Source organism: Hylobates moloch, unplaced genomic scaffold (genome assembly GCF_009828535.3).
Source record: "Hylobates moloch isolate HMO894 unplaced genomic scaffold, HMol_V3 SCAFFOLD_16, whole genome shotgun sequence".
Lineage (NCBI taxonomy): Eukaryota > Metazoa > Chordata > Mammalia > Primates > Hylobatidae > Hylobates > Hylobates moloch.
The window spans coordinates 15,014,361-15,021,897 of NW_026652291.1; positions in this window are offsets into that span (position 1 = coordinate 15,014,361).

Sequence of the window (7,537 nt, forward strand, 5' to 3'; positions counted from 1 at the left end):
TATTTTAAAAAGATAGTGATATGTAACGCTGCAAAAGCACTATCAAAGTAATAATCATGAAACAAATCAGAACTCGGGTGCACTATAGTATTTCCATTATAGTATTGTTTTAGTTTTGTCTGACTTGGGGGGTGGTAGTGAGCACCAGACTCTCTCTGGAATGCAGGGCCTTAGGAAGTCTTGATGTGGCCCCGCCTTCCAGGAGTTTGGAGCAGCTTGATAGCTGGGGCCAAGCTCTTGAGCAGGGAGAGCTGAGGCCTAGGCTCACAATCTGACATTTCAGAGGTCTGCGGACATGAATGCCACACGGAAACTCAGAGAAGCCCTCCTCCAGCCCTTCTCCAGGGCTGCCTCCTCCAGCCTCAGCTCCCTGCAGCTTGGCCTCCCTAGGCCCACCTGAGGTAAGGAGTGGTCTCTCTCCCCACCAGATCACAACTGTATGAACCCTCAGGGAGGTAACACGCCTAAGGCCTCATAGCTAGTTCCAGACAGAGCCAAGACTTGAACCTACCATGGTAGGAAATAAAGGGCCCATGAAATACAATCCACGTCATTTGTTCCAGGAGCCTTTACTAAGAGCTGTCCCTGGCAGTGACCCAATATTGTAACTAGGTCGACAGTTCGCTTTGAACTTAAGGTTGGAAGAGATGCTTAATGTATTATTGTTAGACCCTTTTGCAGAGATTTTGTACACATCAATTTTTAACCAGAACATGTGCTTAATACATCTGCACACGACATACTCATCCCTCATCCAGCCCACTAACCCCTTCTGAGAACTGGCTCTGGACCAGACACCTCACCGCACTGATGGCCAGAAAGATGTGTAAACAAAGAATTCACAACCCAGTTTGTGATCAAGAAAGGGCTTGCACTAAGTGCTCTGAGAGCACCAAAGACCGAACGACGAATTTTACCTGAAGAGGTGGGAGGAAGACTCACCAGGGAGCTGGTATTTTGAGCTGGGATAAGAGGGATGAGAAAGCGGAAAGTGGGAGGAAGAAGTCACATTTCTTGAGCACAGTATTAATTAGGATAATGTTTGTTGCTACAACAAACAAATCCTGAAATGGACAATGGGTCAAATATGATAGAAGTTTATTAGTTTTTCATGTAAAATCCAAAACCATGTTTTTGATTAGCGGGTGACTCTCTTCCAAGTGGTGATTCAGGGATCCAACCTCCTTCCACATTGTGGCTCCACCATCTTCACCTTGCTTGTCTGCATCAAACTAGCAAAAGGAAAAAGAACGTGGAAAATTTCATGAGAGAGGCTCTTTGTAGGCCTTACCAGAAAGTGGTACACATCATTCTGATCACGTTCCACTGGCTAGCACACAGCAGGCTTCTCCCACACCATCTGCAAAGAAGGGTGGGAAATGTTATCTAAGCCTATGCCCAGGAAGAAGAACTGGGCTTGGTGAACAGCTCTAACAAACAGCTGTTCACTGTGTTATCTTTTTAAATTGTATTATGCTTATAGGCAACCCAGTGAAGTGAGGCATTGTTAGTATTCCCATTTCACAGATGAGAAAGCTGAGGCTTGAAAGGATTCTTCAACCTGCCCAAAGCTTCAGACCTGGCAAGTGGCTGAGCTGTGATTCAGTACCAGGTTGGTCTGTGTGGGTCCAAGGCTTGTTCACTTTCCTGATATCATAAGCTTCCCCGGGAAGGGGAAAGAGCAGAAAGTAGACAAGAAGGTGAAAGGAGGAGTCCGAAAGACCAACAGAGGGTGAGGCAAAAGGAAGCACAGAGGAGTAGATTTTGAAGGTGGTGGCAGCAGCCAGTGTGGAGGAAAGAACATGCAAGGTGAATTTCATGAGAATCTTTGCAGTTCATGCTGTCACCCACACATAGGCTGTGGGTACCAGAGAAGGGTTTAAAAACAGGCCCCACTAACCTCACTTGATTACAGATAGATCTTAAATAAACCCAGATAGAAAAATCTTAAATAAAGTACTAGCAAACAAAAACCAACTGCACATTAAAAAAATAACACATCATGACTGTTGAACATGATGCTAGAGATATTAGCCAAAGCAATTAGACAAGAGAAAGCAAGAAAAGGCAGAAGAATTGGAGAGGACGAGGTAACACTAATCTCTATTTTCTCTATTTGCAGAAAAATTAAGTTTGTCATGAATGCATAAAATATATGTAGATAGATCTTTTTATCATTTGCTACCCTAAAAGATACACAAATCTATTACAAAAAGTTAAAATTTATCAAAATGTACACAAACACAGATCATATATGATGCCATTTGCAGTTGAGAGAAATGTAAACAAATGTAAAGATGCAGTATTAAATCACAACTGCATAAAATTAACTATAGTACACACTGCACTACTGTAATAATTTTGTAGCCACCACCTCTTGTTGCTATTGCAATGAGGTCAAGTATTGCAAGCAGTTCATCTCTCCAGTAAATTGCATATTGCAGTACAAAGTGATCTCTCAGTTCTTGCATCTTTTTCATTGTTTAGTGCAATATTGTACACCTTGAATAGCACAATGGGTCCCATATGAAGTGCCACTAGTGATACTGGAAGTGCTTTGAAGAAGCAAAGAAAAGTCATGACATTATAAGAAAAAGTTGAGTTGCTTGATATATACCATAGATTGAGGTAAGTAGCTACAGTTACCCACCATTTCAAGATAAATTAATCCAGTGTAAGGACCATTGAAAAAGAAAAGAAAAGAAAAAGAAAAGGAGTCCACTTTACAGTGGGTCATGCCTGTAATCCCAGCGCTTTGGGAGGCTGAGGGGGGAAGACGGCTTGAGCCCAGAAGTTCAAGACCAGCACAGGTAACATAGGGAGACCCCTGTCTCTACAAGAAATTTTAAAAATTAGCCAGGTGTGGTGGTGCACACCTACAGTCCCAGCTACTCAGGAGGCTGAGGCAGGAGGATCACTTGAGCTTGGTAGGTGGAGACCGCAGCGAGCCATGTCATGCCACTGCACTCCAGCAAGGGAGACAGAGTGAGACCCCGCCTCAAAAGTTAAATAATATTAAAAATAAAGAGAAAATTGTGAAGCTTCACTGCAGCTACACCAGCAGGCATAAAAACTGTGCATTTTTTGTGAAATAACCTTTTCATCTCATGTTGAAAGTGCAGCTTTTATATAGGTGTGGATTGCTGGAAGAAAGGTATACCTGTCGACTCTAATACTGTTTGAGAAGAAGTGAAGTCGTTATATGACAACTTAAAGAAAAAGGAAAGCAAAGGATCTAAAGCTGAAGAATATAATCCCAGCAAAGTATGGTTTGATAATTTAGAAAGATATTTGGCTTTAAAAATGTCAACATAACAGAAGCAACCTCTGCTGATCAAGAGGCAGCAGAAGAGTTCCCAGGCGCCATTAAGAAAATCATTGAGGAGAAAGGATAACTGCCTGAACAGGTTTTAAATGTAGACAAAAGTGCCCTATTCTGGGGGAGGGGGGAGTCACAAAGGACATTGGTAAGGAAAAGAAGCAAGCATCGGGATTTAAGGCAGGAAGGGATAAGCTAAGTCTACTGTTTGTGCAAGTAAGTTGGGTTTATGATCAGGACTGCCCTTATCTATGAAGCTGCTAGCCCCTGGGCGTCGAAGGAAAAGGATAAACACCAGCTGCCAGTCTCTTGGTTGTAGAACAAGAAGGCCTGGACAACAAGAACCCTTTTTCTGGGCTAGTTCCATTGATGCTTTGTCCCTGAAGTTAGGAAGTACCTTGCCAGTAAGATTGCCTTTTAACATTCATTTGACATTGGACAATGCCCCGGCCATCCAGAACCCCATCAGTTCAACACTGAAGTCAAAGTGTTCTACTTGCCCCCAAGCACAACATCTCTAGTTCAGCCTCTAAATCAGGGAGTCATAAGGACCTTCAAGGTTCATCACATGCAGTGCTCTATGGAAATGATTGCCACCAATGCCGAAAAAAATGCTGATAGAAAGAACATTATGAAAGTCTAGAAAGAGGCTGGGCGCAGTGGCTCACGCCTATAATCTCAGCACTTTGCGAGGCCAAGGTGGACGGATCACGAGGTCAGGAGATTGAGACCATCCTGGCCAACATGGTGAAACCCCGTCTCTAGTAAGAATACAAAAATTAGCTGGGCATGGTTGCACATGCCTGTAGTCCCAGCTACTTGGGAGGCTGAGGCAGGAAAATCGATTGAACCCAGGAGGCGGAGGTTGTAGTGAGCCGAAATCCTGCCACTGCACTCTAGCCTGGTACAGAGCGAGACTTCGTCTCAAAAAAAAAAAAGAAAAAGAAAAAAGAAAGAAAGTCTAGAAAGATTACACCATTGAAGATGCTATTGTTATAGAAAAAGCTGTGAAAGCCACCGTGCTTAAAACAATAAATTCCTGCTGGAGAAAACTGTGTTCAGATGTTGTGCATGACTTCATGACTTCATAGAATTTATAACAGGTACAATCAAGAAAATCATGAATGGGCCGGGCGCGGTGGCTCACACCTGTAATCCCAGCACTTTGGAATGCTGAGGCAGGCAGATCACTTGAGGTCAGGAGTTAGAGACCAGCCTGACCAACGTGGCAAAACCCCATCTCTACTCAAAATACAAAGAAAATTAACCGGGCATGGTGATGCACACTTGTAATCCCAGCTATCCAGGAGGCTGTGGCAGGAGAATCGCTTGGACCCAGGAGGTGGAGGTTGCAATGAGCCAAGATCACACCAGTGCACTCCAGCCTGGGCGACACAGCAAGACTGTGTCTGAAAAAAAAAAAAGAAAAAAAAAGGAAAATCATGATTGATATTGTGAGTATGGCGAGAAAGGTGGTGGGGGTGAGAGGGGTTGAAGGGTTTCAAGATATAGATCTTGGAAAAATTCAGGAGCTCGCCTTTCAAGTCGTCTGTTTGATCCTTTTCCAAGTGTACTTTCCTTCCTTTCATTTCCGCTCTAAAGCTTTTTAATAAACTTTCACTCTTGCTCTAAAACTTGCCTCAGTCTCTCCTTCTGCCTTATGCCCCTCAGTCGAATTCTTTCCTCTGAGGAGGCAAGAATTGAGGTTGCTGCAGACTCCTATGGATACGGATTCACCACTTCTCCTGCCCCTTCTTCCTCCTCTTCTACCTCTGCCACTCTTGAGACTACAAGACGGGCCGGGCGCAGTGGCTCACGCTTGTAATCCCAGCACTTTGGGAGGCCGAGGCGGGCGGATCACGAGGTCAGGAGATCGAGACCACGGTGAAACCCCATCTCTACTAAAAATACAAAAAAAATTAGCTGGGCGTGGTGGCGGGCGCCTGTAGTCCCAGCTACTCGGAGAGGCTAAGGCAGGAGAATGGCGTGAACCCGGGAGGCGGAGCTTGCAGTGAGCCGAGATTGCGCGACTGCACTCCAGCCTGGGCGGCAGAGCGAGACTCCGTCTCAAAAAAAAAAAAGAGAGACTACAAGAAGAACCCCTTGTCTTCCTCCTCCCTGTCAGCCTACTCAACTTGAAGAAGCATCCTCAACATGAGGATGAAGATCTTTATGGTGATTCACTTCCACTGAATGAATCTTAAATATATATTTTTCTTCCTTATGATTTACTTAGTAACATTTCTTTTCCCTAGATTACTTTATTGTAAGAATACAGTATATAACACATATAAAACCCACAGTATGTATTAATTGACTATGTTATCAGTAAGGCTTCTGATCAACAGTAGGCTATTAGTGATTAGGTTTTTGGGCAGTCAAAAGTTATACTCGGATTTTCAACTCTACAGGGGTCAGCATCCCTAGTCCCCACATTGTCTGAAGTTCAAATGCAATTTTAACAGTGTCTAGGCAAAGCGTGGTGGCTCACACCTGTAATCCCAGCACTTTGGGAGGCCAAAGTGGGCAGATCACTTGAGGGCTGCTAGTAGCTCATTTTTATGGTTATTTCTTGATTATATACTAAACAAGGGGTGGATTATTCATGAGTTTTCTGGAAAAGGGATGGGCAATTCCTAGAACTGAGGGTTCTTCTCTTTTTTAAACCATGTAGGATAAATTCTTCACGTTGCCATGGCATTTGTAAACTGTCATGGTGCTGGTGAGAGTGTGGTATTGAGGACAACCACTTGTTGCCATCTTGGTTTTGGTGGGTTTTAGCTGGCTTCTTTACTGTAAACTGTTTTATCAGCAAGGTCTTGATTACCTGTATCTTGTGCCGACCTCCTATCTCATCCTGTGACTAAAAATGCCTTAACTTACTGAGAATGCAGCCCAGCAGGTCTCAGCCTTATTTTACCCAGCCCCTATTCAAGATAGAGTCACTCTGGTTCAAACAACTCTGACATATTTCCTCCCTCCCTTTTATAAGAACACTCTTAATACTAATGGTTGTAGAGAGACAAAAATCCATCTTCTGTAACTTCTTTAGGCTGAATAGGGGCAATGATATTCCTGCCTAACTATTAGAGTCTCTTGTATTCAAGGTAGAGAGGAGCTCAGTCAGAAATCATCAGTATGGTGAGGGCTATTCATAACTCCAATGAAAGGTGATATCTGGATTAATAAATGTATAATTTAAGAAAACATTCATTAAGCTTATCCTGCATTCTTACACAAAGAGCACAACAGCAACATATTTCACAACAGTAAAGCAAAATAAGCAAAATTATTCCAAGTAAACTAAATTAGAAGGCTTTCTATGAACTGGACAGCTGTTGGAACCAAGCTGATATGGGGTCACAAGCTGATTCCAATGTGCCCAGGAATAAAATATTGCTCCAGATTCTTATGTTACCCACCCCTTTGTTTCTTCTGAGCAGTAGCCAGAGATCACTGGTTGGTTCACAGAAATAAGCATGGTCAGTCTAAATTGCAGGAAAAAAACCCAAAAACAACTGATGAGACTAGAATCTAACAGGTGTACCATAGTTCTTGAAATATAATTTTTTCTCTCTTCAATTTCCCATTTTTACTAAAGACAAATCATGGTAAGACCAATTTCCTTTATTATACTTGGCCTGATTGTTTGTATAAAGTGCAGCAAGAATAATTTTTTACATAAGCTTTTAAAATTGGCTTTGATGGAATCTTGTTCCATGGAAGGAATCTCAGATAAGACTCTTTTTTTTTTTTTTAAAGCTGAGCCCAGCCATGGATTTGTACCATCAAATACCTATGAGTTGGGCAAATTCCTCTCGTCTTAAAGTCCAAGATAACTTGGGGCTCCTGGGCCTGTCAGAAAGTAACATTTTTTACTTACCACAGGTCAGGAACCCTGTACAGGGACTGTGGAGACAAGATATGAGGCCAGTTTTCCCAAAGAGCTTCTATTGGCTCTGCAAGTCAACTTTGATTCCCTAAAGGAGAGCATGCCATTCCAGTCAAAACCTTGGTAAAATAACCAGTTTCTCCAACTGTGTACTGTTACAAAAGAAAACAGATTCTTATTGCACTTATGCAAATAACTATACTGCCATAAATTAAGAATACTAACGAATAGTTTCCAAATTTTGGAGAAATCAGGTAGAGAGAAATAAATATGCTCCAAATTTTGTTCACAGAAGTATACTTTTCTCAATTATTAAAAGTTGTAAA